At 38.8% G+C, this 24,231-nt stretch overlaps 1 long non-coding RNA gene and 2 pseudogenes across 1 annotated transcript; 1 reads left to right on the plus strand and 2 right to left on the minus strand.

The window, feature by feature from the left end:
• The first annotated feature begins 1,674 nt into the window (after positions 1–1,674).
• LOC122445700 lies at positions 1,675–1,793 on the plus strand (annotated as a pseudogene).
• A 757-nt stretch (positions 1,794–2,550) lies between these two features.
• LOC122445536 lies at positions 2,551–5,877 on the minus strand. Its single transcript, XR_006270556.1, has 2 exons — positions 5,136–5,877; positions 2,551–3,393 (listed from the first exon to the last, which is right to left on the minus strand). It is a non-coding gene; the product is annotated as an uncharacterized LOC122445536 (long non-coding RNA).
• Positions 5,878–6,129: 252 nt separating this feature from the next.
• LOC122444730 lies at positions 6,130–23,981 on the minus strand (annotated as a pseudogene).
• Positions 23,982–24,231: the final 250 nt, after the last annotated feature.

Genomic DNA, 24,231 nt, shown 5'->3' on the forward strand with positions numbered 1-24,231 from the left:
CAAAAGGGGGTGGGGGGAGGGGAGATCTCTTAATCCTTTACTCAAGCAGGATTTTGTCCCTCTTTGTCCTTGCCATGACTATTAAAGTGTTATAAGAGACAAACGCTGGCTATTTACCCTCTTTCTGTTGTTACTTCCATTTCAGAGGACAAACAAGAGGCTGATTGTAAATGCCTCAACTGGAGCCTACCTATCTCTTGTCTCAGGAAATGTAAAAACAGGCTAGTTGTAAATCCTGGAGACCATCTATTTCCTACATCAGCGTTATGGCAAGACAGTAAGGCAGAAAATTATGCCAATAAGGCACCACATTATGGTGCAAAAAGATGGGTATAGACAAGGAAACAGAAGGAATAAAAAGGAAGCATTATGTTAATGGAAAAACATTATGGAAGTTGATGGGGGAAAAAAAAAGCTAATGGAAAAGACTTGCCTTTACTCCATAAACCATCTTTGAATTTAGGTCTAATTTTTCACTATAAATTTTCATCACCTATACGTTGGCTTGTCATCTACTTTGTGCAAGGGCCTGGAGTTCCTAACTACTAGGGGGTCTCCCATCCAACTACTAACCAGACCCGACCCTGCTTAGTTTCCCAGATCAGATGAGATCCGGCGCATTCAGGGTGGTATGGTTGTAGATGGAGGTGGCTGCTGCCAGGCGCCCTAAGAGCTCTGCGCTGCGCCTCCCTTTCCTCTGACCTGCTGGCCGCAGTTCTCCACGGGGTGCGCGCTGCACTTGAGCCGCACGACCCGCGACTGGACTCCGGCAGGCCAGGGCCTGCAGCTCGGAGGCCAGCCGACGCCGCCCAGGCCCCGCACACCACCACCCCGGGCCAGCACCCGCCTGGCCCAGCCCGTGGCCCGGAGGGCTTCCGGGACCCCGAGCGGCCTGGCTTCGGCCCTGAGAGCCTCCTGCGGGCTTAGGAGCAGCCCAGCCGGGGCCCTGCGCGCCCATCTTGCCCGGTGCCCAAGCCCACCGGAGCGCGTCAGCCCCGCCCCTTCGCCCTACCGAGGCCCGCCTTGCCCCCACACCGCGGGCCAAGCACAGGACCTTCCTGAGAGAGCAGACGAGCGACAGGCAGGCACAGGACAGACACACAGACACTTGCACGCACCCACGCAAAGTGAGACAGCCGGCCGCCGCACGCTCGTCAGCCAGGGCCAGAGCCATAGCACCTGTGAGAGGCAGGGGACAGAGGAAGGGCCGGGAGGCCGGGTGTCAGGAGAGACAGAGGCAAAAAGAGACGACGGTTCAGAGAGAGACTCGAAGACAGCGAGCGGGCAAGGGGGCCTCGGGCAGGATGCCGGGCAGGTGCAGAGGCCACCTGGCCCAGAGCAGCGAACGGGATAGGGGCGGGGGAGGCCGCCGAGCAGGGGTGGGCCTGGAGAGGCCCAGGGTGGGAGAGCACCCGAGACCTCCAGACCTCCGCGCCCCCCCCCCCCCCCACACACACACACATGCCGGGGCGCTCCTGGTCGGAAGCCCGCCGGGCTAGGCGGGTGCTGGCCGGGGGTGGCGGTGTGCGGGGGCGGGGCGGCATCGGCCAGCCAGAGTCCGGTCGCGGGTCCTGCGCTCCGTGGAGAGCTGCGGCCGGCTGGCCAAACCGGCAGGTCAGAGCGAAAGGGAGGCATAGCGCAGGGCTGTTAGGGCGCCTGGCGGCAGCCGCCTCCATCTACAGCCATACCACCCTGAAAGCGCCAAATCTCGTTTGATCTCGGAAGCTAAGCAGGGTCGGGCCTCGTTAGTAGTTGGATGGGAGACCACCTGGAAATATCGGGTGCTGTAGGCTTTTTGCCCCCCTCTCCTTTGGCGCGCTGGCGCCGCAAGCCCCACCTGCCCCTGGCCCCTCGCACCCCACCGCTCTCAGAGCCATCGGCTGCCTTGCAGCCGGCCGGCCAGCTAGCCAGCCAGCCGGCGGCCCTCACAGGCAGCGGCGTCCCAACTCTTGGGTCCCCGCAGCCCCAGCCCCTCCCCAGGTGGGTGGCCTGGGCCCCCGACTCCCTCCGCAGACCTGGGTTGTCTCCGCGCGGCCTGCAAGCCCCTCTGCATTCGGCTTCCAGGAAACCAGATGACAGTTAGGTCTCCATCTGGGGCTCCCTTGGCACGCCTCAGGCAATCCTGGGGGCTGCCTCACCCCCAGCCGCATCCTAGCACACGACCGCGCGGCGCAACCCACCCCCCCCGCCCCCCCGTCGAGACAGGTCAAGAGCCTGAAATCACAGGTAAGGGAGACAGAGAAAGAGAGAGACAGCAAGAGGACCACACAGGCTTCCCAACCCCCGGCTTCCACACCCTCCCGCCTCCATTTTGGGAGCAACTGAGCCTACAAGCCACGACTATTGAGCCTGTGCTCTAGAGCCCAGAAGCGCAACTACGGAGCCAACATGCTGCAACAACTGAAGCCCATGCGCCCTAGAGCCTGTGCTCCAAAATAAAAGAAGGCACCACGAACAGAAGTCCACACACAACTACAGAGTAGCCCCTGCTCACCGCAACTAGAGAAAAAAGCCCTTGCAGTAACAAAGACACAGCACAGCCAAAAATAATTTTTTTTTCTTAAATATTCTGTTTTTTATTTTTACTTTTTTGAATACATATAAAATAGAAAAGGTAGAAAACAGTATTGCAGAGAAAAGTCCCTTCCTTTCCCCTCCAGCCCCTAGAACCCCAGTGCCACTCCCACCACTGAGGAGGGATTGTTACCATTTTCAAACACATCTAGAGGTATTTGGGGGCTTCCCAGGTGGCCCTAGTCATAAAGAACCCTTCTGACAATGCAGGAGATGTGGGTTCGATCCCTGGGTCAGGACAATCCTGCGGAGGAGGGCATGGCAACCCACTCCAGTATTCTTGCCTGGAGAATCCCACTGACAGAGGAGCGTGGCAGGCTACAGTCCATTGGGTAGCCAAGAGTCAGACATGACTGAAGTGACTTAGCGCGTATGCAGAGATATTTTATTATCCATATTCAGGCAGATATGCATACATATGTATGTATAACCACATATGGACACACACCATATGATAGACCACTATGTATGCTATGATGCCTGAAGATCATTTCCTCTTGTTTCTCTTAGCCATGATTCTGCTGACCACATCAACGGTCAGCATCCTGACCACAGCATCCTCTCTCCTCCAGATTCCTTCTCATAACCCACGAGTTCTGCATGTAGATACTTCTCAACTAACAAATCCTGGGTCCCTTGAATTCATGTGGAGTTTCTTTCTTAACAATTTGAGATAATAAGAATATTTGTTACCTTATTAGCCTCAGTTGACAAAGTCTTGAAGATATTCTTCAGTTGACTATTGATTTCCAGTATAGATGCCACAGTGGGGGATAAAGCTGTTCCCAGTGAACTGAGGTGGTCAGTCTTAAGTACATTCTGGTTTGAAAAATAAATACACAAGTCTTTAAAAAGGATATTTTCACTTGCATAAATCTGGCTAGTTAAATGATAACATCTTAAATACCCTGTTAACTAAACATGTGATTATTAAAATCCTAAGTGTCTGTTCTCTTTTTTATAGCCTAGAGCCTACTGCTAGAGTTTATATTCATCATAAATCACTTAATCCTGCATATAGGAATTAAGAAATGGTCACTTTATGTACAATAACTTCTTAATAGTCTACTGTAACATAAGTCAGAAGAATTCAGAAGAGGGGAAAATGACAGTCATTTGATAAAATTTCAGCAATGCAAACAAACAAAGGGAAAAAAAAACACCTACAACTGTATTTCAAAGAAATAAGCTTCAAACAACTTTAGGTTACTAAGTCAAAAGAGCTGAAACCAAATAGCCTTGAAAAGTAGGCTCTGGGTTGGAGGCATTTAAGTTTGAAGAACTGGTGACTTACATTCTATTGGATAAGAACTTGTCATGGTTCTGGTTCATGTCAAGGTATATAGAAAAGTTAGAGAGTATTGTAGATTGGAAATTTTTATAAAAAGAAGAAAAAAAATTCTGAACTAAGCTCCTATTACTAGGGCAAGGATGAAGAACTATAACGAAATAATTAGTAAATGCTTAAAAGAGTACTGGTTTTCTTTTGAAAGAAGAGCTATCATACTAATTTCAACTCATTCTGTGGGAACAGCAATCACCTCTTCAGACTCAAGCTTGCTTATGACTTGGTAGGAAGACATCAATAAACAGAGACTACCATTTATTGAGTGAGTGAATCAATTTTCATACAGCAGAAACTAACAGAACATTGTAAAGCAATTATAGTCCAATTAAAAAAAAAATTCCCAAAAAGTAAGTACCAGTGGGCATCTTTTAACCTTGTCAAATTTGGGTGACTAAAGAAATCTACCTAATAATGTCATACAAGCACTGAATTTAGGCAGAATGTTGGCTAACATGAGCAGTATTTACTTGGAAAATATTCAACAAATATTCTTAAACTCAAAAAGGGAGGCAGAGAGCCTATACAGAGGGAAAAATCAAAGTAAGTTATATGGCCAAGAACTCCCTAGACAAATGATACAATTACAAAATAAAGGGTATAAAGAAATTAAGTGTGGAGAAGGTAAACAACATTGTATAATTAGATGACTGGCTTCTACAGAATTATGGAAAAAAGCCTCACAGTTACAGGCCAGAAGAACCTGATTACAATATTGGACCCCACAAATTGTTATATATGTTCCCCCAAATTCTATAAGTCATTTTTCTTACACGTTTTTTTGTATTTCTGTAGCTTTAAAATTAACTACTTAATATACCCTTCCGGTTGGGTCAGTGTAACATTAGCATGACGATTCCAGGACCCTTAAGAAAAGGATAACTGACCAATTTCTGAGCCAGCTAACAAGTCATAGGTCCCTTGAATTAATGTGAAGCTAAACCTACAACTCTTTCTAGTTATTAAAAGGCATACAAACTCCTACACTCTATGTTACAGAATAGCAGTGAAAAAGGTTTTGAAGGTTATATATATGCCATTGGAAATTAATCTTTCTGGGAGGAAAAAAAGCAGTGAAGAGACCTGTCTTTAAAAATATAAACCTACTCTATTAAAGTAATCTGTTTACCACTGTGTCTAGTAAAGCTTAAGATGAAAGAAGAGCAGTTAACATTGTTTTTGGAGACTTATCAAATGTAATCAAAGATTTACTAACAATCAATTCCTGAAGTACAGTTTTACTTTCTGCTGCTAACGATTGTTCTTTTAATATCATATTAGACATCTGAGAAACAAGTGTAGACACATTTTCTGGAATCGATGTGAGAGATCCAAGTGCTGCTGCAGTAATAGTGTCTAATGCAGAGACACTGGATGTCAGCAGGGTACCTACACCAACAAGAAAAAAGATGTCAACCTGGACTTAAATGTGTATTTAAACACAAATACAACCTTGGCAAAATTCATATCCCTGTTGTGGAAATTTGTAACAAATTAGCTTAAAATAACTGACTCACTACATAAGCATGGAATTATTTTAAACATAAATTATGTTCTATAGTATTCAGGAAGCACTTGGCACATCCGTAAGTGTATCAGACCCAAAACTGTAACTTAGTGTAAGAGTCAGAATAATCTAAAAATTAATCTCTAACTAAAAGGAATACACAGGATTACCGTAGATAAAAAAGGTTAAAGAAGAGAAACTAGAAATCAATAAATAAATTTTTTAGTGGTTAGCTTAAACTCTAAGTGACTTTTTAAATTTTTCATGTCTGCATCTTCCAAATTTTCTATAGTGAAAATAATACTTTAATATCAGTTTTGAAAAGAGTCTCACACTAAACACAGTAAGACTGGAATAAGAAATGCTTGAACTAAAGATGGTACTGATGAAATTATTTGCAGGGCAGCCAAGGAGACACAGATGTAGAGAACAGACTTATGGACATGGGCGGGGGGAGGAAGGAGAGGGTGAGATGAATGGAGAGTAACATGGAAACATATTACCATATGTAAAAATAGACAGCCAAGGGGAATTTGCTATATGACTCAGGGAACTCAAACATGGGCTCTCCAACAACCTAGAGGGGTGGAATGGGGAGTGAGATGGGAGAGAGGGTCAAGAAGAAGGGGACATATGCATACCTATGGCTCATTCATGTTGGTGTTTGGCAGAAACCAACAAAATTCTGTAAAGCAACTATCCTTCAATTAAAAAAAAGAGAGAAATGTTTGTAATTACCAAACAAGGTCTTGTGAACTTCTAGCATGGCCTTTTATTTCATGCTGCCATCCTTAATTAATTCTTCCATATTATGAAACAGACTATTCAAGTTTTTGCCAAAAACATCTTGAGCTTCTGCATTATGCTGATCAACTGCCTTCTTACGATCCAGTTTAGAATGGAGACCAAATACATCTTTTGTAGTTTCTTCGACTGTGTTAAGCAACTGTATATGATTTTCAAAAATAAGTGTTGATAAGATGGATATGACAAAAGCAATCTAATGAAAATATCTGTGCTTCATTAAAGACTTCTAAAGAGAACTGGTAAATTTTATATAGTATCAGAAGAAATTTTAAAATTCATGCCAATGTTTATTTCTCCTCCGCTAGCCATCTAGACAAGGAAAACTGATTTTGCCAATCAATTTTAATAATTATGCTCCCTGACAAATTCTTACCCAATATGTGTTACTAAGGCAGGAGACCCTGGTTCAATTCCTGAGTCAGGAAGATCCACTGGAGAAGGGATAGGCTACCCACTCCAGTATTAGTGGGCTTCCCTTGTGGCTCAGTTGGTGAAGAATCTGCCTGCAATGCAAGAGACCTGGGTTCGATCCCTGGGTTGGGAAGATCCCCTGGAGAAGGAAAAGGCAACCCACCCACTCCAGTAATCTGTCCTGGAGAATTCCATGGACTGTATAGTCATGGGGTCACAAAGAGTTGGACACGATTGAGTGCCTTTCACTTTCATGTGTTACTAACTTCTGAAGGATACACCTAATAAAAAAGTGAGTACTTTCAACATAGTCCATCATTAGAAGATACTAAATTCTTGATGACTAATTAGTCTCAACCATGACCACAGGTAAAGCAGTACGACACCATTATTTTAAACATCCACAAAGTATATTAAGGTCAGGTTCTATTTTCAAAACCAGAGGAATAGATTTTTCTTAAATAAGCATCTCCAGTAAAGAAAATCTAGATGAAATAGTAAAATAATGTTTCTTAAATGGACAGAAGTATAATTTGTAGTGAATAAGTAGAATTGCACAATTTCTTACCTTATGCTAAGAAAGTTACTTCTAGCCATTCTTTAACTTCTTTAACACGACTACAAATAAAAATAAAAGACAAACCCTATTGGCAGCATCATGAAGTCTCTCCTCAGCACTTTCCAAAGCCCAGGTGATATATTCTTCTTCAACAAGCTGTTATTTTGTTTCCTGTAAATGTCTTTGAGTGGTTTCAAGTTCCTGTGTCTTACTTTGCAGGTCAGATTTGCACTGGTTAAGTTCATTTTTACTATCCATAAATAATTCTGTAACCTACATATAACAAATTATTTCCATATAAAAGTTGTAACAAGTTACCAGGTAGGTTAGAACATTTCATATGGTAACTGGTTTCTTCCTATAACTACTACTACTACTGGTGGTCCAGTAGTTAGGACTCTGCGTGTCCAGTGCTATGGGCACAGGTTTGATCCCTGGTCAGGGAATTAAGATTCCACAAATCATGGGGCATAGCCAACCAAACAAAAACAAGTAACAGGTCTAATGAAACGGTGTTACTTCTTCAGATTCCTTTCAACACTGCCAGTTTGAGGGTGGCGCTGAAGGGTCAGGTCTTTCAACCTTAGTTATTTAACATCTGGTTTCTCCCAACATCTGCCTTTAGTCACCTGATAAACATGTTGATGAAAATGTCTCAGCATTCACTATACAGCTTTCATATTAAATTACACAATTCAGTTAATTTCTTAAAATGCTACATTAGTATGTGTCAAATAGAATAACTTCTTCAAAAGAGACTCACTTCTTCATTATCACTAATGATAATTAAAAAAAAACAGTGATACAATTTAATTTTAGTTTAGAGGTCAGTAAGAAAAAAAATCTTAAAGAAAAAATATCAGGTCCCTCACATTCTGAAATTGCCTTTTATTATTTGCTTTTTACATGACAGTCAATACAGTTTTGAATGCTCACCCTATTTAGCTCTTCCTCAACAGCAGCAATTTTTTCAACCAATTCTATAATTTCTTCCTCTTGAACAGTTAGTTTTCCACTCATAGCTCTAAAATAAAATTTAAAAGGATTTTAATGTGAATATTGTTTCCTAATGCCTAGAAAATTTACTCTAACACAACTGAGGCAGTTACATATCATCTCTACTGTTTATCACTATCATGATAATGATGCCTAAGTATCAATAAGCAATAGATACAAGGTGCAAAAAGCAAATGTATTCTTTGTCTTAGGTTTATAAACAGACTGTTTTTCTTGTTTTCTCCATTTTGAAACTGAGAATCCCTACTGATTACAGGGGAAAAAAAAACATGTATGTATATAAAATTTGAGAAGCTACAAAGGTGACAGAGGACTATAACCCACATAAAGCAGAGGTGCGGGATACAACTAGGTGTCTATAATCAGGAATATGAAGAATAATAAACAAGACAGGCAGAATCCCGAAGAGGCTTGTGGTGTGAAAGCATCAGGTGTCACAGGAGGAAGGGGTAAAGATAAGGGGCGAAAACCTGGAAAACTAAAGTATGCATACAGAGCAATTAAACCTCCTGCACCCAGCACACAGACCCCAATACACACCCCAACACACATACCACTATCACACCACCACAAAAGTCCTCATGAGATAAACGATTCTTCTCTAGAGCACAGCTTCTCAGCTTTAACACTACTGACATTTTGCACCAGACAATTCTGGTCTGCTTTAACAAGCCTCTCTGATTTCTTGAGATTAGCAAGTGTCAGAAGTGAGTGCTGTCGTTTGCATTCTTCTAGTTCCTTCGTAACTACCAACCATTTTCTATTCCACATTGTGCTTAAATGACAAAGAATTTTAAGAATGTAGATTTCCTCAAACTATTTGTTAGAGATATTGATTAAAGGAAAAGATAAAGTTGAGGTGGTATGAGAAGAGAGTTCATTCTAACAGTCTTTTGTCAGTTCTTTATTGTAAATAGCTCTTCAAAGTAGATGAGATATTTGAAATGCTTTCCTATATTAAATGTACAAGAGGGATGCAACATTGTTATTAAATGAATGATATAGTTTAGGTAAATAATTTTTAATTGAAGTATAATTGACTTACAATATCACATTAGTTTTGGGTGTACAACATAGTGATTTGATACTCTTATACATTACAAAATGATCACCACAATAAGTCTAGTTATCAACTGTCACCACACAAAGGTAGTACAATACTACTGACCACACTCCCTCTGCTGTACATTCTTAGAAATTAATTTCCATAACCAAGGGCTTACCTAAAATCTTCTTCAGACATGTACACTCATTTTTTTCACGAGTTGCAGCAAGATACAGTTTCAGACGCTCTATCTCTTCTGTATATTCCTATGCAAGAAGAATATTGTGTCAGATTAGCACTTCACTTTTTTTTCATTCAGTTTGGGGAAGATTTATAATAAATAAAACAAAGTTAGCCCTCTTATCTTTTTTAAAGCATAAAAATATGTGATTAAAAAGTCACAACCTTACTTTTCATTCAATATTAATATGGTTAGAATAAAGCCAATAGCTTTCATTCACTATAAAAACACAGGCTTCTGAAGAAAAAAACAACCTCCACTAGCCAGGTTGGTCTCCAAATCTCATCTCACAAGAAAAGGATTTCGTGTGAGGGTTTCTTAGGGAAGTGTCTGACTCCAGGACTGGGGCAAGAAACATTCAAGATGAACCTGGAACATCTTGTAAAACAAAATAGGAAGGAAGTGAAGGAAGCTTAGGCCAACAAAAAAGATTCAAGAACCCACTGAAAAGGTACCCAATGGCCTGAGAAGGAACAATTTGAACGTCAATGAGGTTATTAACTACAATTGTTAGCACAAATATTCTAAATCCATGAGTTTATAATGATGTTAAGAAAGCTGGGAAACCAACCCATTATTCTCCAAACTGTCAAAGGAAATGAATCAAGCATTTGTCCTGTCTTTCTATAAGAACTACAGCCTTGGGGAGCTGAGGGAATGTTCCTTTTTATAGAGTTAGTCCAGCAATCAACTAAGGAAGAACGGTTCAAAAATTATTATTTTGCAACCCTTAAAGAACTAGTGGATCAGGTCACTTGAATATAATCAATCCCTTACCAAAAAAGGGAAAGAACCAGATATTATGTGCTTCCAAGTAGGAGAATATACCACCACTTATGAAGTATTTTGGCCAAAAATATATAAATAAGATAAAATTTGACTCTATCAAGTCTCAAAATCCAACTACTAATTTTGGCAAGCCTTATTTGGATCCTAAAACAAAATATTAAAAGTCTACACTGAAACAACTGGAATTTTTAAACAATGACTGAATATTTTATCATAATAAATTACTGTTAAATATTTTTAGATTGAATAATAGCAATAGGGTTCAAAAATTCAAGTGTCTAAAATAAAATGAATGCTTATAAAACAGCATGGCCTTTAAAAAATAATGAATATAAAAATCACTGTAGTTTTTCTCAGATCCTGACAATTTTGACACCCTTTATCAAGAAAGGTTTGCTCATATAAGCTTCCCTTTAAACAATCTGATTCCAAGAGTTATTTAAAAACGAGTAATTAATTAAAACTGTGGTATTAGTGAGGATATACATAATATCTAATCAACATAATAGAAAGCTCACCATTTTAAAACAACTGGCAGTCCTTAAAAAAAAAAAAAAAAAAAAAAAGAGAGAGAGAAAATTTACATTCAATTACCATACAACACAACAATTATACTCTTTGGCAATTATCTCAGAAAAATGAAAGTTTACATGTACACAAATTACTATAAACAAATATGATCAAAGCAGTTTTATTTTCAATTGTGAAAAACTGAAATCAGCCCGTATGTCTTTCACAGGTGAATCTGACAACAAACTATGTGTGGTATACTACACATGTGCCGTGCTGTGCTGTGCTTAGTCGCTCAGTTGCGTCTGACTCTTTGCTACCCCACGGACTGTAGCCCACCATGCTCCTCTGTCCTTGGGGATTCTCCAGGCAAGAATACTGGCGTAGGTTGCCATGCCCTCCTCCAGGGGATCTTCCCAACCCAGGTATCAAACCCAGGTCTCCCGCATTTCAGGTGAATTCTTTAGTCTGAGCCACCAGGGAAGCCCAAGAATACTGGAGTAGGTAGCCTATCCCTTCTCCAGGGGATCTTCCTGACCCAGGAATTGAACTGGGGTCTCCTGCGTTGCAGGCGGGTGGTATATACATACCATGGAATATTCCTCAGCATTAAAAAGCAAAGCTCTATTGATATGCACCACTCAGGTTAACCTCCAGGGAATTATGTTGAGTGATAAAAGCAATCCCCAAAGTTTACATACTGTATGATTTCACTCAATAACACTCTTAAAATGACAAAGGTTTAGAAATAGAGGACAGACCATTGGATAGCAAAGATTATGGTCGGGAGGTCAGAGTGGGAAGGAAGTGATTATAAAAGGCCAGTGAGGAATCCTTGCCGAGATGGGACTGTTCAGTATCTTGACTGTGATAGTGGCTCTATGAACCTACACATGACAAAATTGTATAGAACTAACTAAACACACACACATGAGTACCAGGAAAATTGGGGAATAAGACCAATGAATTGCTATTAACGGTGTCCCTGCAGTGATTTTACTATATAGTTTAATAAAATGTACAAAGGATCTCTCTGTATTACTTCTTTCAACTGCATGTCAATCTACAGTTGTCTCAACAGAAACAAACAAACAAAAAAACCCACTACCAATAAAAGGAAAAGACAAGCCAGACTGGGAGGAAATATTTACAAATTATTTCATAAAGGATCATATCTAGAAAATATGAACAATCCTTTACAACTTCATAAAAAGACAACCCAATTAAAAACTGGCAAAGGATTTAAATAGACATTTCACAAACGAAGATATACATATGGATAATAAGCTTGAGAAAAGATGCTGAATATCACTATTCATTAAGGAAATGCTAATTAAAACTGCACTGAAGTACCATTATATGCTTAAATTTTACTGACTGGATAGAGCTTATAAGGTCATCTATTAAAATTAGAAAAAGCATTTTAACACACAGGTATTCAGTTCAAACCATTAAATGAAAAGCCTTATCACAAAGGTAATTTAATAAATTTTTAAAAACAATTATCTATTTCAGTTCCTCATTTTCACATTTGTCAAACAAATTTCTATTACTCTATAAAAATTCACAATTACCTTAATCAGAGCTTTCTTGGTGAGTTTCTGGTTAACCTCAGGCTTGAGTGTGTTCTTTGCTCTAAGAGCATATTCCAATGAGCTCAGTTTCCTGTGATGAAAAGAAAAGGCCAATTACTGAAGATATGAGAATAATGTAGTTCTGTTATCCAAAATGTACTATACAATAACACAATAATTTTTGGTTATATCTAATATAAACCTTTACCCACTAATACTACCATACCCAACCTTTATAAATGAGGAATGTTCTTAAAGCAACTATACTCCAATTAAGCAAATAAATACAATAGAGGACTGTTTAAAACATCCTTATTTTTCACTCTTCAAGTTTCAGGGTCTTTAACTTTACTATAATTTAATCTAATAATTTTTTGTTTTAGTCTCAAGCTCTTTAGAAAAAAAAAACTCAATGAATTTCATCAACTGATGAATAAACAAAATGTCCTATATCCCTATCATTCACCCACCAAAAGGAATGAGTTCTGATACCCGCTGCAACGTGGATGAACATTGAAAACATTATGCCAAGTGAAAGAAACCAGAAACGAAAGAACACTTATTATGTGATTCCATTTATATAAAATATTCAGAATAGGCAAAGCTATAGATTAAAGAAAGTAGATTAATAGTGACCTAGGGCTGGAAATGGAAACTGATGGGGAGTGACTGCTAATAGGTTACAGGGTTTCTTTCCAGGATAAAAATGATTAGATTTTGGGTGACAGTTGCATAGCTCGATGAATATAGTAAAATCACCTAATTATATACTTTCAATGGATGCATTATATAGTATACAAATCATTTCTCAACAAAGATAGTTTTTAAAATGAAAGAGGGAGTTAAGAGACTTTATAAAAGCTTTTCTAATTCTGCTTAAAGAAGATAATCCAGTAAAATTAAAGTAGACTTTACCATCTTTGTTGTTTCTCTTGGTTTTCCTACATGTACCCCCACATCTAGCCCCATCTTTAGGGATCTCTAAGCAGCCTCTAAAGCACTACTATTTGCTTAACCCGCTTCTAAGGCCTCAGTTAAACCATTCACTGCTAATGACCACAGCAATTATCTTTGAAGACTGGAAAAATACAACTAAGTAACTAGCTTTTTAAGATTGAAAAGTGCCAGCAAGGAGAAAGACAATATTTCAGTGGTGTTCTCCTCTGTGTGTCCATCACATACAATGTCCAGATTATTTTTACTGTAGTACAGAATGAATGAAGCCAATTAGTTAACTCTAAAAATATTATACATGATAGGGAATTCTCTGGCAGTTTAGTGTTTAGGACTCCAAATTTTCACTGCTGAGGGCCCAGGTTCAATCCCTTGTTGAAAACTAAGATCCCACAAGCCACACAGCACAGCCAAAAAAAGTGACAGGTAAGACCTTACCTCCAGATTGAGAGATGCAGGAGAAAATGTTGCAATGATAGATGTTCTTGTACGTCCCCTGAAAAAATCCTGGAGGATTCTAATCAGTTTAGATTCTCGATAAGGAACATGAGGTGTTCTTTCTACACGAACAGTAATAATCCTTCCCAGAGTCAACAGGGAATGATTGATATTTCCAGCTTCCTGAGCTCTCTTGTCAACTGCTCCAGAATGGCCAATGTTCTCACTGCCTGCAAGATCAACCTTGAATTTTAAAAATAAAAATAAGTCCTCAGTCTATGGATTTGGAATAGAAGACTTTCATTCTCATATTGTACATAAAGATATTAAATAGCCAGTAAAATAATTTCCTACAAATAACAACCCACTACAAAACCAATAACCCAGTGACTACAAAAGTACTGTCTCTAAATACACAATTTTCAAACTGCTCTATGAGGTGAGAAAGAAGAAACAGTGGAAGAGAACTACCATTTGACTTAGCAATCCCACTTCTGGGTATGTATGCAAAGAAAATGAAATCTCTATCTCAAAAAATACCTGCACTCCCACATTCACTGCACTGTTAATAATAAACAAGGTATGGAAACAGCCTAAGTACCCACTGACAAATGAATAAAGATGTGACATGATGTGCATGCACACACACACACTTGAATATTATTCAGCCAAGTGAAAGGATATCCTGCTACACTGTACATTTTAAATACATAATTTTATTTGTCAATTATACCTCAATAAAACTACAAAAAAAAAGAAAAGAAAACTGAAAGAATGAACAGGGGTATTACAGTTGATGCTTACCGAGTTCAACTTTCCAATTTTAACAACTGTAGTTTCTTTCATATGTATTGTAACAGAGAAAACTGAGTGGGATCAACTAGAAAACAAGAACAAGTTGCCCAATCATTATAATGCAAAACATTATTTGTTTTCCTTCTGTAACATAATGAAAACAACGAAGAAAGGTCTAAATCCACCAGGGTAGAGAAAGATATTATCAGACAGGATAATAATAAGATTTTGGAAAAAAAAAAAAAAGATTTTGGAAGACAGTGGATGGATAGAATGATGCTAGGTTTTGGCTTTCTTGGTCCTGCTGCCTGCACAGAAGAAACCAATACTAATCTACCTGAAAACAGCTTAAATGACAGAATCCTCAGGCACCTCCGAAAGCTGGATGTGGTATAGTGTTTGAACATCTGCCTGGTGTGTCAGAAGAGATGGCTTGCAATTGATCTATTTCTAAGAACCACTTGAAATACATCATTACCTTAAACTCAAGCAGCATCAGGCAAGCCACCAGATCACTCCCCCTCAGTGTCAACTGTCCTAAAAGTACATTGCTCTGCTTTGAGAAGGTCACCAGAGACAGATAGGTCCTTCCTCTGAACAGCACAAGTAGTAAATAGTAGTGTTCACTGAAACACCACAAGTAATCACTGCTAGACTACAAGGTTTTCCAAAGTCCATCTTATGCTGTATACTGACACTCAACTTTTATCTTAGTGATATAAAAAACAATACAGAGAACCAAAGATAGCATTCCTTTCTGTATCAATATCTGATGAAGAACATTCTGTTTGTTAATGTCATTGATGGTTGGAATATGGTAATTTCTAATTTTCTCATTTGTACTTTTCATGTGACTTGGAAAATTTTATAAGTATCATTTTTACAAAATTATTTAAGCTATTTTAAATAACAGAAAAGGGGAGGGACACAGGGAGAAATATAAACTATAGATGTGAATTATAAAATATATCTCATGTTTTCCTACCATTATTTGCCCATTCCTAATCCAAGATAATAGAATTAAGGCTACTAAGCATAAAAGTCAATTCTGATTTTGGAAAACTGAATCACGTTTCTTTTCCTTATCACATACATTGATAAAAAGATACCTTTACTCCAGTCTTCAGTGAATATTAGGAAATTTTAAATTATTCAAATTTACAGAATGGGAATTTTATATTTCAGAGAAAAGTATTTAGAGAAACAAATTTTCTTAAATTCATTCTTCCAAAGTCTAAATCAAGTTAAGTTATAAAGCAAACATTTAATTCAAATGGAAACTTCATTCTATGATTTGTTTATAACTCCATTTTTAATAGAAAGGTATTATAGGAAATTTAAATTATAAAATCACCCATAATTCCATGATACTGATTACTTTCATGTTATGCTATTTTTCTTCTTTCTTTAAATACACACATATTTATATAGAGCTACAATTATAACTGCTATAGCATATTGTAGAAATGTCCGACTATAAGAGAGCAACTGTAAGAGAGCAAGACCTCAAAGTCATTTTGCAGTTCAAGGAAAATGATATTCAGGTAAGTTTAACTACCTGAAGTAACATACTTAATTAACTGCAGAACTGGAACTAAGCACATATATCTAACTCCTAACCTACAACTCTTTCAATTCCATTCTGATGTTTCCTTCAAAGACGAGCAAAAAAAAAAAAAAATCACCTCTGATTTGGTAAAGTGCATTTCTAGAGTCTGGGATTCATCTTATAAGGGATTCTATCAAATATGCCTCTTTCTCCCCTTGAAAGCCTGTACTAGTGATCATGTGTATTGTTAGTGATCATGTGTCTTCCTACATTAAAATGAAGCCATTTGGGAAGAAAAAAGTCATGCTGTGCAACCTAAATATATAAAATTTTGTCATTTATACCTCTATTAAGCTGGAGAAAAAAAAAAACAGGTCATTTGGTTTTCTTCTAATCTTTACTCAAATAAGGGATTTTCAAACTGTATTCTAAGTATCCTTAGGGGCTCCAGAAAAGTACTCAGGGCAAACCTCCTGAAGGCTGAGGAGGTAAGCCCCTGAGTATCCCACTGCCAAATCAACTACCCCAGCCACATTTTAATCAGGGCTCCCATGTATAATTTCATTTGGGAAAATAAACCTTCTACTTAAAAAAACTTAATAATTCTGCTCAAATTCAACTTATCTTTGTCCTCCTTTCAACATTCTCCCAATATTGGTGCTCTCCTTATAAACCTCAAGCCAATTACTAAGGCAAGCAATCCAGCACACAATCTAGATGTGTGACTCACATACCTTGACACACCTCAATTTGATTTCCCAAGTTTGGATATTCTTCTTGAAACCAAAATGGAGCAGTGGGGGAAACAAGGGCTTTCTTACCTAGAGTAGGCGTTCATCAAAGTTGCTGCAGTTGTCCTTTTTGCTGCCCCCTTCTCCAAAATTTGATAGACTTCCTCCTTGTTGTACACTGTAATTTCTTCTAAACCTTTGATTATCACTCCCCTCTGACCAAATATCAGAAGAGCATCAATTAAATTGGTTTAAATATATATCAAAATATCACACATTAACATTTGGAGACATTTCATTGTCAAAGACTCAAGTTACCTTGTTACGGGGATCATCAAACATCTTCAGTCTCTCAGAAACATCAGAAGACGGATTAAGGAGATCAAAGAGCTCTTCATTATAGATTTCCAATAGTGACACTTTCACTGAAAATTCAGTACCATTATCAGTAAGTTTCTCAAAAATCTGACGAAGAGTATGTGGAATGATACCAGCCAAAGGATCCTGAAATTATAATATTAATAAAGACCTAAAGAATAGCATTTACGGCAATAGTTAAAACTCATATATAACAAGGGCCTTCTTTATAGTATATTTAAACATAAATATGTCAAAACAGGTTTAAAAAAAAATTAAAAAGCTGACTAATGTTAGAGAAGCCAGATCACTTACAAGCCATTTACAACAATCTGTTCAATAAAAATTATTCTTCCTTACACCTTCCACAAATCTGTCATTCCAGTCAGCTACTTCATGCCTGAGCATTATACAGAAACCAACTGAATCAAGTTCCTTATAAAGCCAAGTTCAATAATCCTCTCCAACTTTTCTCATGAGAACATAGTACCATTCTTTTAATCAGAAAAGTGGCTCATCTAACAGTATATTCCCTATTTCCGACATAAAACAAAGTTGTTTCTCAAATATCTAAGTATCCTTAATAAAACTGTTATGACTCTATAAATTTTGAAACTGTGCTTTAAGCCTATTTCATATTTTCTATGATTACAATTCCATAACACTATTACCCATGCATAAAGTAAGTTAATGTCCCAACCATTAGAAGAAAGGATCTACCTAAATGTTGGTAATTTGGAAAATATTAGTCATTAAACTCATTTAGGTTTAAACACATTTCTTTGTGAAATGTACCATGTGCTTCCTATAATCTTCAACAATACAGTGATCTTAATTTCACACTCAAAGTCATCATTAATAAAGTACCATACTGCTCCCATGGTTATGCTAACTTTACAAGACTCACTTCCTCACTGCAAAGCCTTCCCCTTCAAGTCCTACTCACATTCCACTTTCCCACAATAGTCTGCTCCAACCTTCTGCCCCAAAGAGACCCTTCTCTCCTCATCTAACTGTACCATATGTATTGCTCCTCTCTCTCCCAGTAAGACTTTATATTTCTTAAACAAAAGCCATTACATATACTTCAATATCATTATACTAGTAGTTTATTCTAAATTCATGTTTGACATGGTACTCTGATCTATTTCAGACAGAGGCGTCCAACCGAGTTTTATTCAGCTGCACTTGAGCCACTTTAGAGACAGAAGTCTGATATAAACAATAAATACCTCCTCCCAAGTATACTCTTCATAAGGGGACCTTTCACCTTCCATTGTAAAGGTTTTTCCAGTGCCGGTTTGGCCATATCTGTCAAAATTAACAGAAGTGTTAAACAAAAACATTGATTACATGCATCTAAAACTTTTCATCAATTTGAAAAGTGCTTCACTCACGCAAAAATAGTGCAATTATAGCCCATAATAACTTCATCCAGAATTGGACAAACACCACTTCACTAAACGTCAATTTGTTTAGTATTTGCTCCAAAAACCTAGCCAAAAAACAAAAGGCATTTCTTAAAAAAAAACTTCAAAATTACCTTAATAATTGTTTTTAATATATTAACTTATCCAGCCCAGTAGAAACCATTTGACAACTCAAAGGATCGACTGAAATTTCTAACTACACCAGAACCTACAGAAAATATACATACTAGGATAATTTTACATTAGTGGATAATAAGAAGTAGCAGCACTTTAGGAAGTAAGTACCGTATCAAAAGTGTATGTTTTCCTTGAGCTTTTGTCCACCAGTCCTCCAGTTGGAACACTAACTTCCTTCCACACATGATCCCATTCTATTACCAAATGGACATTAGTTTTCCGTCTGCCAAATTAAATGGTCTGTAAAATGAAACACACAAGGTTATTAAAGAACTCTTCTTCTTTTTAACTTTTTATTTTGTATTGGGGTATATATAACCAATTAAAACTGTTGTCATAGTTTCAGGTGAACAGCTAAGGGACTTAGCCATACATATAAATGTAACCATTCTCCCCCAAATTCCTCTCCTATCCAGGCTGCCACTTAACATTAAGCAGAGTTCCAGGTTCTTATGGTTATCCATTTTAAATATAGCAGTGTGTCCCTATCGATTCCCAACTCCCTAACTATCCCTTCTCCCCAGCAACCATAAGTTCGTTCTCTAAGTCTGTGAGTCTGTTTTGTAAGTAAGTTCACTTAAGAATTAAGAACTCTTAGTTATCAGGTTACTGAAGACATTTTTGTTAATATCTCAGAGAAGAACAATGGGAAGTTTTAACTACACTGTTGGTGACAGAGATTAAATGGGGCCTAAATGACACTGCTAAAGCAGACAGCAGAATTTTAAGGGTTTCAATTGCCAGAAATAAAATTAGTTTCAAAAGTTTTGAAAGACATGTACAATTCTGACAGTTTCTTGGAGTAGACACTAAGAGAATTAATTTGTAAAAAGGTGAAAATTATTTTTCAGAATTTTATTTCCACTGTTCCTAGAATCCAGCCAAGTTAGGTTATGATGCAGTAGAAAGAACATGCCAAATTTGCATCCAAAGTATTAACCTGCCAAGGGATAACTGGCACAAAATAAACAATATATTAAAATAATGACTAATACATAGAGTGCTTACTATGTGCCAGGTACTCACTGTTCCAAGTGTTTCACATGTGTTAATTCAATTTGTCCTCAAGACACTGAGGTCTATTGGGGAATATAAAACAAGTGATTATAAGAGAGATGACGTTTAGTAAGGGGAAGTAAAAGGTGCTGTAGGAACATACAGCAGAAACTTAATGGGGCCCTGATTAGGACAGAGCAGGATAGAGGAGGTGTGATGGGAAAGACTCTATGTGAAGTAAAATAAGATAAAAGCCTCCTTAGGCATTTCAGTAGAATGAGGACTCTTCATCCAGTCTGCCCGGGCAATGGAGCCCTTTGTGCCTGTCCCCTCATTTGAAAATTAAAAGGTTGGTAACAGTACCAACCCCCAAATGTGGGAAAACAAGTCCTATGTAATTTACTGTTTCCCCAGCGTCTACTACTCTGCTTAGCAGACACTCAAATATTAATATCTGTTATACTACACTGCTTAATAAATGTCATCCTTAGGGGAACGAAAGGAAAGCTAAAAAGAACCACAGTCCACAGAGTAGCATCCATAAGATACTGACATACTTAACAGAAATCTGAGCCTAAGGGAGAGTATTCCTGCCCTGAGTTCACTTTTCCAATTCATTATCACATACTGTGACAGGAAATGCCAAACATGAAGTTATCTTTCCCCTCATCACTAGACTAACCAAACTGCTATTTATGTTGTTAAGAATACCTCAATGTCCTCTGGCATGCCCCACCCCCATATTTGACTTGTCAGACCACACTTGTGATCCTGAGAAATTTAACTCAGTAACTTCCAAGTACTATCTTGTCATGCTGTCATTTGTTAAATGTGCTGAAACCTAACAACGCACAAGTCACAGTATGCAGAATTGCTCTCCTGAGGTTAAAGCTTTTCCAATTGGTCTGATCTAGTCTGGATGTGTGATTCAATTACCAAATGAATACCATTCAAGTTGTTTAGGCAAAGTAGTAGAAATTCCCACAAGTCACACACTCCTAAAAGTTATCAAAGCCCCCACAAAGGAGCTTTAGGGACTGTTTATACTGCGATAAAGAGTACTTCCAACCAGTTATTTTCCTATCCAGACTTCTTTAATTAGAAATTGCAAGGTTGCTGCTGATGATACTAGCAAAACCATCAATTGTAGTTGACTTTCGCTGGTGGTTCAAAAGTAAAGAATCTGCCTGCAATGCAGGAGACCTGGGTTCAATTTCTGGGTAGGGAAGATACCCTGAAGAAAGGAATGGCTACTCACTCAAGTATTCTTGCCTGGAGATTTCCATGAACAGAGGAGCCTGGCGGGCTACAGTCCATGCAATCGCAGAGGCATACATAACTAAGTGACTAACACTAATGCCTTTACTACAGTCAGATTAAAATTCAAACAACCAAAATGGTAAAGAAAGACTGAGGATTAAAAAAACAGTCCTGTCCACTAAATTCATTCATTCACTCCATAAATATTCATATAGCTACTGAACAAGAACATCATAAAGATTGTATTCATTGTAATAAAAAAATGAAGTCATCTCTTAAAATTTTGCTTATTTCTTAGGTTATCATAAAGATTGCATTCATTGTAATCAAAAACTGAAGTCATCTCTCTTAAAATTTTGCGGATCTCTTGGTGGTGTAGTTGCTAAGTCGTGTCCAATTCTTGCAACCCCATGGACTATAGCTTGCCAGGCTCCTCTGTTCATGAGATTCTTCAGGCAAGAATACTGGACTGATTGCCATTTCCTTCTCCAGAGGATCTTCCTGACCCTGGGATCAAACCCAGGTCTCCTGCATTGTAGGCAGATTCTTTACCAACTGAGCTACGAGGGAAGCCCTTAGGCTGATCTCTTACTGCTACTGCTAAGTCACGTCAGTCATGTCCGACTCTGTGCGACCCCATAGACACCAGCCTACCAGGCTCCTGTCCCTCGGATTCTCCAGGCAAGAACACTGGAGTGGGTTGCCATTTCCTTCTCCAGTGCATGCAAGTAAAAAGTGAAAGTGAAGTCGCTCAGTTGTGTCCGACTCTTAGCAACCCCATGGACTGTAGCCTACCAGGCTCCTCTGTCCATGGGATTTCCCAGGCTGATCTCTTAGGTAATCATAAACTGTTGCCATAAAGAGTTTAAAACTGGGGGAAAAAAATCAGAGAAGAGGAAGAGGATGTGACAGAAACCACATGTAATCTGAAAAGCCTAAAATATTTACTCTCTGGGCCCTTTGAGAAAAGAGTTGATAACCCTCAAGGGCATAAGTTGTTTATTTAGTAAAGTTTAAGGACACATTGGGCTTCCCAGGTAGCGCAGTGGTTAAGAATCCACCTGCCAGGGCGGGAGACAGCAGAGACACAGGTTCGTTCAATCTCTGGGTCAGGAAGATCTCGTGGAGAAGGAAATGGCAACCCACTCCACTATTCTAGCCTGGGAAATCCCATGAACAGAGGAGCCTGGTGGGCTACAGTCCATGGGGTCGCAAAGATCTGGACACAACTGAGCACACACACACACCACCACCACCACACCAAGAACAGAAATCCTTGCAGTAGGAGGGCTATTTGAAAAAGAAAAGGCTAACCTGAAAAGAAAAACATCTCTTTATACTGAAATTATTGTAAACAATGGACACTACCTAAGCACTTTTCATTAGCAATAAAATAAATCTCTTTTAAGTTAAGGCTTTAAATGTATGGAGATAATAAACATGAAATTCAGGATAATGTTCAACTCTTGAGGTAGAGGAAAGGGATGCGGAGGGATACAATGGGATTCTAGCTGTAATGATTCTTCTGTTTCTAAACACAGATGCTTGGTATATTGTTCTTTATAATTTTTCATAGGTCTGACCTATTTTTTAACTAACAATAAAAATGAAATTAAAGAAAATAAAGCCACACAGAAAAGGTAATACTGCTTGACTTTATTAAGTGATCAAAATCATATAAAAATTTGTATTTGAACATGGGCTGTTTTTTTTAACCTTCAAGACAAGTAACCATTAACAGAGGCCCCAGAGTGCAACTGGTAATTGGCTGCTACTGCGGCTAAGTCACGTCAGTCATGTCCAATTCTGTGTGACCCCATAGACGGCTGCCCACCAGGCTTCCGTCCCTGGGATTCTCCAGGTAATTGGCTAGACTTCGGTAATTGGCCAGACAAGTGTCCTCTCAGGCACCTACTTTAGAGTTAGCTATTACCTTTGATATGTACAACTCAAGCCACCAAAGCTGTGTAGGCAATAACCTAAGAAAGTTTGTTAATACACTTTTAAAATAACCTTTTTAGAATACGTTTGGATTTACAGAAAAGTTTCTGAGAGTTGGTAGAGTTTTTAATATCACAGCAACAAAAATAGACACACAAAATACACATATACCAGCAGACTGTGCAGGGCGTCTAAAAAGCCAAATCAATCCAATATTTGGTTAAGCAATAGATTGTTCAAGTATGTTCTTCCTCTCCTACCGCATTTTAAAGCTGGGAAGTGATGCGGGAACTAATCAGGAGAAAGCTGAACACCTTCACCCACCCACTGGAAAATGTAGCACAACTTTAGTTGTCTCCCTGATTTTTTAAAACATAAACTCATTCTACAACTTATATTTTTAACAACAATGATGTTTATTTATTTACTAAGGATTAAGAAAATATTGCTTCTAGAACAAAGTGAAGAAGTAAATGATTACTTTTTTAGAGATGATGGAGAGGATGGTAACAACAACTTAAAAGTGTTGTTTTATATCTGTTTAGTAGGTGTGGAGTCGTTTCCAAACTGATCAACTGCAAGGAGTGGCATACAGAATGACACCTAAATCTTTGTCTACAGTATTTTAAAAAAAAAAACAAACCACATTTCACTAAAAAACGGCGACGAACTTCTCCTCAATAGCAGTTTAAACTATAAACTCAGTTACAGATATCCTTTCTTCTGGAAAAACAAAACAAAACACTAATTGACTCCTCACAGTAACCGGGTGTCATTTTTCTCGAAAAGAACGCAGGAAACTATGAAACAGGAAGGTCTGGTTCCTTCAGAAAATTGCAAACAAAATCCCTCTCCTCGGACCGCGCAGGAAGGAGCCCGGCAGCAAAGCCCAGGGCTCGGAACCCTGCAAGCTCACCCTACCTGCATCTCACCACCACCTCCTCGATGTTCTTCCCCTTTTCATCTTTCTTCATCGTAGATGAATTCGGCTGAGACGCCACAACTGTCCTCTAAGAAGGCCGGGTCACGGACTCGGGCGCCGTGAGGCATGGAGCGGCTTGGCGGCCGGCGCTGACCTAGGTACCCTCCTCCCCTGCCGGGTGCTGGCGTGCACGCGGAAATCGCTATCGCCCAGGAACCATGACTGACCGTGGCGTCTGCCCCGCACTAGCCCGAGCCTTCCAGTCAAAAACCTAGTCTCCGTCCCAAGCCCAGGAAACCGAG

This window comes from Cervus canadensis, chromosome 7 (assembly GCF_019320065.1).
Source record: "Cervus canadensis isolate Bull #8, Minnesota chromosome 7, ASM1932006v1, whole genome shotgun sequence".
Classification (NCBI taxonomy): Eukaryota; Metazoa; Chordata; class Mammalia; order Artiodactyla; family Cervidae; genus Cervus; species Cervus canadensis.